This window comes from Sinocyclocheilus anshuiensis, unplaced genomic scaffold, assembly GCF_001515605.1.
Source record: "Sinocyclocheilus anshuiensis isolate Anshui unplaced genomic scaffold, SAMN03320099.WGS_v1.1 scaffold798, whole genome shotgun sequence".
Lineage (NCBI taxonomy): Eukaryota > Metazoa > Chordata > Actinopteri > Cypriniformes > Cyprinidae > Sinocyclocheilus > Sinocyclocheilus anshuiensis.
Genome location: NW_015542359.1, coordinates 28,688 through 39,364, shown reverse-complemented (window position 1 = coordinate 39,364; position 10,677 = coordinate 28,688).

The window sequence follows — 10,677 nt, the reverse complement described above, 5'->3', positions numbered from 1 at the left end:
CAATCATTGGACACCTATTTGGAAGTTGAAAACAAACATTTGAGCTTTTCAAAAATTATTAAACGATCAATATGTTTTGTTTTTAAATGTAGAAACGTAATCAGAAAGTAGCCACAGAACTTGTCAAGGAGTATTAACCCAACTCCAAGCACTGAATCTATTGAGAGCCACAGAAGTATAGAGGACATACACACATTAATAGTGTAGTAAGAACATTTACTTATAATCCAAAAGAGAATACTACAGAGCAGGTATTCCAAAACATTTGAAACGTTCTAACAGAAACAGTCAAACTTATGTGAATGTGGGTGAAAAAGTTAGTTTGTGTGTGTGTGTGTGTGTGTGTGTGTGTGTGAGGGAGTGTATTGAATGAGTGTGTGTGTAGCCTGTGGACTACAATGCAGAGAGAGGTCTCTTTAGCTAATGATGCCTTAAGCACAACAAGTTTTTCAAAAAGTGTAGCATTTAGGCATCTTCGATGGGGCCGGTTGATCAGTCCAGCAAAGGAAAATAAACGCTCTACTGGAGCTGAGGATGGGATGATCATGTTAAACCTCACAAAAAAGGTGCTTGGAGATACTGCTCCAAAGATGTCAAATCCCTCCTTTTGACAGTCATTGAGATCTCGCAAAGGAACGAAACTGACTGCAATTGAGATCTACTAAAAGATTTTACGAGTATATGCTTATTCTGTGAAATATATACTTTTTTTGTCAACTAAATTTTTTTGTGTCAAATTGTCTTTCAACCTTGTACTGGCGCTTTAAGTTCGAGCTGCTGAGCAGCGCAGCAAAAAATAGACTCGAAGCCAAAACCGCTGCAGCGTCCGGTGTAAAAGCACTCATTCGTTAACATGCATACCGAAAAAAAAAAGCGCACTGCTGCAGCGTGCGGTGTATCAGGCGTCTTCCGTTAACATGCACGCCGATGTGCCATGCGGTGTGAAACAGGTTTTACAATACACACATGCTAGGGATATATCCGAAGTTTGAATTGGACGAATAACCTTTGTTAGCGAGTAATTGTGTAGGATAGAACTATTTTCCTGCTCATCTGAACACACGCGAATGTTGCAAGACAGAATCAATCAATCACAGAGAGCATCCACTCACTGCTGTGCTGACAGTGCATTTGTCTCAGAGCGGCTCACAGTAAATGCTGCTGCTCCACGCGAGTTTAGACCATTACACCAATATATTGGCATTAAAATGTAATGTTGTACAACACTGAAACGCTGTATTATTGTTTTCGTGTACAACCGACGAACTTAACATAGGCTGAAAGTAGCAAGCTAACGTTAATTGTGGGACTGCTGCTCGGTATATAGTTTTCAAGAACATTATGTAAATTGGTAAACTATTTAGCCTAGGCTACTAAAACGAACACCAAAACTTAACATGAACTGTTAAAAATTATAGCAATTTATGGAAAGCTGGCAGCCTGCACGTTTCTTACCTTGACCACCTTCTTCCATATGCATCAAACTTCTGATCTCAACAAGTCTGGGCAAACTAGCCTATTGAGTAGGCACCAATCAGAGGCTGCATTTTTATGATGTCATCATGTAGACTTCTTACAAAGTATTTTACAGTATTTTAAAAACTACAAAAATACAAAACACTAAAGTATTTTGATACAAAATACGAAGCCATTTTCATCAACCCTATCAAATACAAATTACAAAATACTATTTTGTATTTGAAATACGAATTTGAAATACATGTATCATAAATATTGCCCATCTCTACTTCTAGCTAGCATTAGCTTCAGTGACAGAACATGGTATCACCACCTGTATATAAGCACACACCTCACAGTCAATCTTTGTCTGGTCTTAACTTGGGTATCAGATGCTTCATCTGCAATACTCGCCTTGTAATTCTTTGGAATCCACCCTTTTGACTCTCCCCTCATTACTCCTGCACCTGGTAAAGGAATGCACTCCGTTACCCATTCACATCTTCAGCATCCTATATTCAGACTGTGTGTGACCACAGTTCACGTTAAAGGAATGGAAGGCTTCTTGTTGCCATCTAAATATCAATGTAAATTTAACCTCTGGCTATCACAGTCAGGCTAACGGTCAAGTGGACAGAGTAAACTAAGAAACGGTGGATGCTATGCTCCTATTGTAGGGGCATCAAAAACTGGGGAATCACTTGCAGGAATACCAGTTATTTATATCAAACTTTGAAAAAATGTGATTTAGTAAGAAACATAATTATTGATCTGCTATTTGTATTTTAATGCTTTGGGGCAAATGTAATTCCTGGTATAAACAATCAGCATTTCCACTAGTAGAAATTGCATTTGTAATGAAAAATAGCATTTTAAATTAATAATTGACAATTAATTTCAATTGATTAACTGTTAACAGGGCACTTAAATGTGTTCCAAATACAGATATCAGTATTGTATTTCTTTCTAGTAAAATATAATTTTTGATATCAATAATTACTTTATGATATTATTATCATTATGACGTTCCTGATATCTAGGATTAATTTGCACTAGTTGAATTGTTAACTCTTTAAATCTGGATATCAAGACTCTCTTGATATCTGGATATTGGAACATATTTAATTTTGTATTTCTGATATCTTTAAATGCATTTCAGATATTAATAAAATGGAGATTGTAGATATCTAAAATAAATGGTTTTCTCATTAGCAACAATTACATTATAGATATTAGAATTTAACACTGTCAATGGTGAATATCAAATTATTGATATGAATAATTTGCTTTTTTTTTACTCTGAATTGTTGAGATCAAGAATAGATATTTACACTAGAAACCATGTGTAATGATATACTACACCTTTAAGAAGGAGTCTCCCTGGACGCTCGGTTATCGTGTTGGTTAAAGGGTTACTTCACCCCAAAATAAAATTTTGTCATTAATCACTTACCCCCATGTCTGTCAGCGAATCACCACAATCACCAGCCACAACTTACACCAGATCACGCTCACCTGAGTTCTGATTCCCCGCACCTGTCGTCTTCAATCAAGTCACCATTCATAAGCACGCTCCTGCCAGTCACTCACCGTCCGGTCTACTGTTCACTACACTGAACTTTACCAGACTCTCTAAATGCTACTTACCTGTTTATACTTACCTCTAGATCCACGAAGATCTTCCAACGTTGCTCTCCTCCGCTCCTGGATCCCGAACTCTCCGCGAACCTGCAAAGAAACCAAACATCAGTACTCCGGTAAGAATCATTGAACTTTACTTTGTGTTGGATTCTCACCTGCCATTGTTCCAGACGATCTGCCTCTGCAATACTGTTAATAAACCTGCCTTTCATTCACTTACCTGTTGTCTCCGGCTTGATTTGTGACAGAAGACCGGACCATAACAGTCACCTCCATGGATCCTCGACCTCCCACTCCCACAGATGTCCTCGAGAAACTGGTGAATGCTCTCTGGGCCACTCTCACACCAGCACCAACTCCTCAATCTGCCTCTGTCTGTCCCATGGCCATTCCTCCTTCCTATGCGGGTGACACAGCTGAGTGTGGCGGCTTTCTCCTTCAAGTAGCGCTCTTTATTGAGATGCAGCCACAGAAATTCTTCTTGATCTCTCTCCTTTCCAGCAGAGCATTGATGTGGGTGAAAGCAATATGGAACGCAAATAGCCTCATAATTAATTCCTATGAAGTATTTACTAACCATTTCAAGGAAGTGTTTGGCTCCACTACAGATGTGCTCTCGGTGTCAGACCAACTACTGCAGCTGCGCCAGGGCGCCTCTCCCATCCACGATTACGCTCTGCAATTTCGAACGCTGGCGCCATCCAGCGGATGGAATGAGGCAGCTCTTCTCAGCGCTTATCGACAGGGATTGGATTCCCGACTCCATGCTCAGATGGCAATTTATGATGACAATGTTGGATTGGAGAACTTCATGTTAAGAGCCAATCGTATCGCCCAGCGCTTGTCAGCCTGCCACACTCATGAAGCCGCACACCAGTCTGCAGCACCCGCAGCCAGTCCCCCAGTACCAGAGCCCATGCAGATGGACTCCACACGGCTCACTCCATCTGAACGTGCTCGCCGCCTCGCGTCTGGACTTTGCCTCTATTGCACTGCCACGGACCATTATATCGGGACCTGCCCCGTCCGACCCCCACGTCCAGCGGTGAGTACCCTTCAATTTGAACCTGAAATCGCCACACTTTCCATGCTATCAGTGCAACTCCTCACTCCAGATCATTCTTTTACAGTCCCTGCCTTCGTCGACTCGGGCTCCTCGGGCAATTTCAACTCGCAGGACCTACTAAAATGTCTTCACTTGCCCTGTACACGCCAAGCCCGGGAGCTCAAAGTTGAAACCATCCAGGGAAAACCGCTAGGGCGTGGGCGGGTTAAATTCAGAGCTCCATCGCTGAGGCTCAAGATCGGCAACCTGCATGAGAAGGAAATCACCTTTCTGGTACTGGAGGGACCCACGGTGGATATCATCCTGGGACGCCCCTGGCTCATTCTCCATTCTCCAGAAATCAGATGGGACTCGTGTAAGGTAACTCGCTGGAGTGAGTTTTGCCATCAGCACTGCATCTCAGCCCTTCCCAAGCCTTCCCAAACACCTCGCACAGCTCTGATAGCTTCCACTCGCATCAAAAGTCCCGAGTCGTTGGAAACACCTACCGTCCTATCTGATTATGTGGCGTTCCAGGATGTTTTCAGTAAGCAGGCTGCGACTCACCTACCACCTCATCGGCCATGGGACTGCGCTATCGACTTGCTGCCTGGAGCTAAACTCCCCAAGGGTCGAGTTTACCCCCTGTCCATCCCGGAGCGCAAGGCTATGGAGGAATACATCCAGGAGGCTCTTTCCCAGGGTTTCATTCGTCCTTCTACCTCACCAGCTGCTTCCAGTTTCTTCTTCGTGGGCAAAAAGGACGGGGGCTTGAGGCCATGTATTGACTACCGTCTGCTAAACTCCCAGACTGTGAAGCATCCTTATCCACTTCCCCTGGTCACGGCTGCTCTCGAGGAACACCGTGGGGTACGCATCTTCTCCAAGCTGGACCTGTGGAGCACCTACAACCTAGTTAGAATCCGGGAAGACGATGAATGGAAAACTGCCTTCATTACTCCATCTGTCCACTACGAAAATCGCGTTATGCCATATGGCCTTTCCAACTCTCCGTCCGTCTTCCAAGGATTCATGAATGAGGTGTTCCGGGAGTTCCTCAATGACTTTGTGATCGTCTACATCGATGATATACTCATCTACTCCCGGAACCTGGCCGACCATCGCCATCACGTGAAGAGAGAAAGTATGGCTGTCAACCCGGGATCTGCTCCTCCGCCTGCCTTGCAAGAAGCAAGTCCCCAATACATCCGTCCGTTTCCGATACAGAGGCAGATTAATGAGGTCACCTACCAGCTCCAACTTCCACCCAGGTACAGAATTCACCCTGCTTTTCACGTGTCCCTCCTTAAACCCTTCTCTCCTTCTGCACCAGAACCCACTGAACCAGACGAACCTCCTCCTCCAGAAATCCTAGAACAGCCATCCATCTATCAGGTCAAGGATATCCTGGATTCGCGGTGGCGGGGCGGCTGGCTGGAGTACCTAGTAGATTGGGAAGGATATGGACCAGAGGAAAGATCCTAGGTGGTCCGGGACGACGTTCTTGACCCCATACTGCTGGAAGAGTTCCATGAGACCCATCCTAATCGTCCTGCACCCAGAGGCCGTGGTCGCCCCCGTCACCGCTTGAGGGCGTCAGGAGCCGCCCCTGGAGGAGGGGGTAATGTCAGCAAATCACCACAATCACCAGCCACAACTTGCACCAGATCACGCTCACCTGAGTTCTGATTCCCCGCACCTGTCGTCTGCACCACATGGATATGCTGTTTTCGTTCAAATCAAAACGTAAATAAACATAGAAAACTTATTCGTGTGGTGCGGCTGACACAGACAAGTAGAACAGTATACGCAGTTTACGTTCAGTGGATACTCTCCAAAATGGCGCTACGGTGACGCGGAGGAGACTAATTGTTGAATAAAGTCGTTATTTTTGTTTCCTTTGCATACAAAAAGTATTCTCGTCACTTCATAAAATTCAGGTTGAACCACTGATGGCAGATGGACTATTTTGACGATGTCTTTCATACTTTTCTGGGCCTTGACAGTGTTATTTACTTGGCAGTCAGTGGAACAGTCACAAGCCTCCCGGTTTTCATCCAAAATATCTTAAATTGTCTTCCGAAGACGAACGAAGCTTTTACGGGTTTGGAACGACATGGGGGTAAGTGATTAATGACAACATTTTCATTTTGGGGTGGAGTAACCCGTTAAAGGGTTAGTTCACCCCAAAATGAAAATTCTGTCATTAATGACTCACCCTCATGTCATTCAAAACCCGTAAGACCTTCGTTCATCTTCGGAACACAAATTAAGATATTTTTGATGGAATCTGAGAGCTCTCTGACCCTCCCATAGACAGCAACGCAACTGAAATGTTCCCAGACAGAAACGTAGCAAGGACATTGGTAAAACAATCCATGTGACATCAGTGGTTCAACTTCAATTTTGTGAAGCTCCGAGAATACTTTGTGTGCAAAGAAAACAAAAATAACATCATTTATTTAAGAATTCTTCTCCCCCAAATTACGTCTTCTGCCATTTTGGAGAGTACCCAAGAACGTAATCGGCGTTGTTTACGGTAGGGGGGGAAAGCGTACGCATGAACGTAATCGGGATAATCAGCGTTGTTTACACTTAGGGTAAAGCATGCGTATGCGTTGTGATACTCTCCAAAATGGCAGAAGACAGTAACTCGGGAGAGAAGAATTGTTGAATAAAGTCGTCATTTTTGTTTTCTTTGCACACAAAAAGTATTCTCGTAGCTTCGCAAAATTGAATTTGAGCCACTGATGTCACATGGACTGTTTTACCGATGTCCTTGCTACGTTTCTTTCTGGGAACATTTCAGATGCGTTGCTGTCTATGGAGGGTCAGAGAGCTCTCAGATTCCATCAAAAATATCTTAATTTGTGTTCCGAAGATGAACAGGGGTCTTGCGGGTTTGGAATGACATGAGGGTGAGTAATTAATGACATAATTTTCATTTTGGGGTGAACTAACCCTTTACGCTTGGGTACTGTGGATTTTACTTGAAGTAAATGTCATTTATACTAGACACTGTAAAAAAAAAAATCTGTGACATTTACGGTAAAAATATGGTAGCAACATTTTAGGTTTTACAGACTTAACTTAAATTCACAATAAAAAGTAGGGATGGCTGACGCGAAACTGACCTTTCTACACGGTGTCGAGATCCCGAAGCGCAGATGTTTCGAAACACTGCTCCGCAATCGCACATCTGTCTTAACCTAACTCCCGCAAAGTATAAAAGTGGAGTTAATGCAGCAGAACAATTAATATATTTAAATAAAAATCTTTATATGTAAAAAATGCCAGGTGTTGTGGCTTGATGTCTTTTATTAATGTTAATTTTTTCATGACCAAAATAACAGATTCACAAAGGGTTCATTCAGTTGTCAGAGAGATGTTACAACACATTACAAGAACAGAACAATAAAAATACATCTGTTACGGAAGGAACAGAGGAAGCAAACAGTCATGAATGAGGCAAGACAAAGAGTATTCCTAGGGCAGGCGTGGATTATCGATCGGCGAACAAAATCCAGAGGGCTTGACAAAAGGGGTAATCTGTAAACACGAGCAATAGTCCAGGCTGGGGCAAACAGTATCCAAGGCAGGGTCAGGCAAACGGGAAATCCAATATACACAGGCGAGAATCAAAGGACCGGAAAACAGGCACGGCAAAACTAGACTGAGACTAGGACTTGGAAAATAAGCAATGGCTAACAAACAGGCTCCGTAGTGTAGCTGCGCGAAGACAGCGATAATGCTAAATGTCTAATCAGTGCAATGGATGCTGGGATATGTAGTCCAGGATGACATGCAACAGTTTGTGTAGTGTGAGAGTCAATGTAACGGAAGGGTGACCTCTGGTGGCAATCGGACGGAAGTCCATGGACAGGATTCGTGACATAGCCCCCCCCAAGGAGTGGCTTCCAGACGCTCCTAAAACAGTAAAATCCAGGAGGGTGTTGGAGCGGAGGCGGAACAGGGGGAGGGATGGAGGGTCAGGTCCACGTGGAAGTGGAGAGACTGGGAACTGAGGCAGAGTTGGCAGAGCAGAGCACCAAGGCAGAATCAGCTAAGCAGGAAGCCAGGGCGGAGCAGAGAACCAGGGTGGAGCCGGCGAATCAGGGAGCCAGAGTGGGGCCTGCAGAGCAGGTGGAGCTGAGGACCACCACAGCTGAGCAGATGGGTCCAAAGATCCCCACGGCTGGGCAGAAGACCACCAGTCCAGGACAGAAGACCACCAGGCCAGAGCAGACGGAGTAGAAGACCACCACGGAGGAGCAGAAGACAACCAGGCCAGAGCAGACAGAGCAGAAGACCTCCACGACGGAGCAGACGGGACAGAAGCTCACCAGGGCAGAGCAGAAGACCACCAGAGCAAGATAGAAGACCACCAGGCTGGAGCAGACAGAACAGAAGACCACCAGAGCAGGACTGAAGACCACCAGGTCAGAGTAGAAGGCCACCAGACCGGAGCAGGAACCCAAGGCAGGAACTGGGACCTGGGTAAAATTGAAAAACAGGAAACAGACAGTGCATTCACAGTCTCAAGGAGCGAGGCAGGGAACACAAGAAGTTCATCCATAGTCTCCCTGGTGACCACTGAATGGGTAGACAGTTCAAAATCTGGCTCATTGACAGAGACTGGACAGGCAGACAGTTCATAAACAGTTCATAAACAGACTCATAAACAGACTCATCGGCTGGATCGGGACAGGACAAAAGTCTATAATTGGCCTCCATAGCCCTAACAAGGCAGGCAGGGGATTCACTAATGGCCTTCATAGCCGTTACAGGAAAGGAAATGAGTTCACAGATGGCCTCCACAGCCGTGACAAGACAGGAAGTGAGTTCACAGACTGCCTCCATAGCCGTGTCAGGACAGGCAGGGAGTTCATAGATGGCCTCCATAGCCGTGACAGGACAGATAGGGAGTTCATAGACGGCCTCCATAGCCATGACAGGACAGGCAGAGAGTTCACAGACGGCCTCCTTGGCTGGAACAGAACAGGACGAGAGTTCACAAGTGGATACTACTGACACCTCTGGAGGTTCTACAGCAGTAACATCAGGAAACAGGGAGAAGTCAGTAACGGTCTCTTCGACTACAACACGACAGGCTGAGAGTGCATTGCTGGGCGCCACCACCACGCAAGGAGCTGAAGTGAGCGCCTCCACCTCGGGAGGTTCTGTGGTGGTGTATTCAGCCCAAACACACCATAAAGCGATTCCCATCAAGGGAAGCGCTTCAGACAGGGGAATCAGTTCAGGAACAGGAGGGCTAGAGTGAGTGGGTTTGGGGATACCAGCTGCACGTGCAGACACCAGCGGTGCATCCCTCACACTGGATACCAGACTGGGATACCGAAGGACTGACCTTGATAATCTGGGTGCAACAGACAGGATGTGACAAGACTGGATGATCAGCTGTGATGTGACAAGACCCTGGATGATCAGCAGTGATGGGACGTGACTCTGGATGATCAGCTGTGATGTGATGTGACTCTGGATGAACAGCTGTGATGTGACTCTGGATGAACAGCTGTGATGTGACGTGACTCTGGATGATCAGCTGTGATGTGACGTGACTCTGGATGATCAGCTGTGATGTGACGTGACTCTAAATGATCAGCTGTGATGTGACGTGACTCTGTACGAACAGTTGAGACGTGACGTGACTCTGGACGAACAGCTGAGATGTGACGGGATTCTGGAAGATCAGCTGTGACATGACGTGACTCTGGACGAACTGCTGAGACGTGACGAGACTCTAGAAGATCAGCTGAGATGTGGCGAGACTCTAGAAGATCAGCTGAGACGTGACGAGACTCTGGACAAACAGCTGAGATGTGACGAGGCTCTGGGAGATCAGCTGAGACGTGACGAGGCTCTGGCAGGTCAGCTGTGACGTGACTTGACTCGGCAATGGAAGCTGTGACTTGACTCATGAAGATCAGCTGTGACTTGCATGACGATCAACTGTGACTTGACTTGACTCATGACGATCAACGATGACTTGACTTGACTCATGACGATCAACTGTGACTTGACTTGACTCATGACGATCAACGATGACTTGACTTGACTCATGACGATCAACTGTGACTTGACTTGACAAAGCATAGTCCATAAACTGACTGAGAGATGAGCGGGGACCTTCACGGATTAAACGTGATTTGTGCGGCTGATTAATGCCCTCACAAAAGAAGTCTATGAGCACACAGTCTGGCAGATCAGAAAAATAAGCAAAGTTCAAATACTCTTGAATATAGTCCTCGAGCGATCGTGTGCCCTGTTTGAGGGCTAATAACAGTCTTGCAATGTCCATACCTGGCCAGTGTCCACTTGAAAAGCCGCTGGATCCTTGTGTGGCCGAGTATTCTGTTATGGAAGGAACAGAGGAAGCGTGCGGATCCATATGCAGAGCTTTATTCAAAGTCGTGGTCACAAACAGGCATGGGTCAATAATCAGCAAACAGTCACGAATGAGGCAAGACAAAGAGTATTCCTAGGGCAGGCGTGGGTCATCGATTGGCGAACAA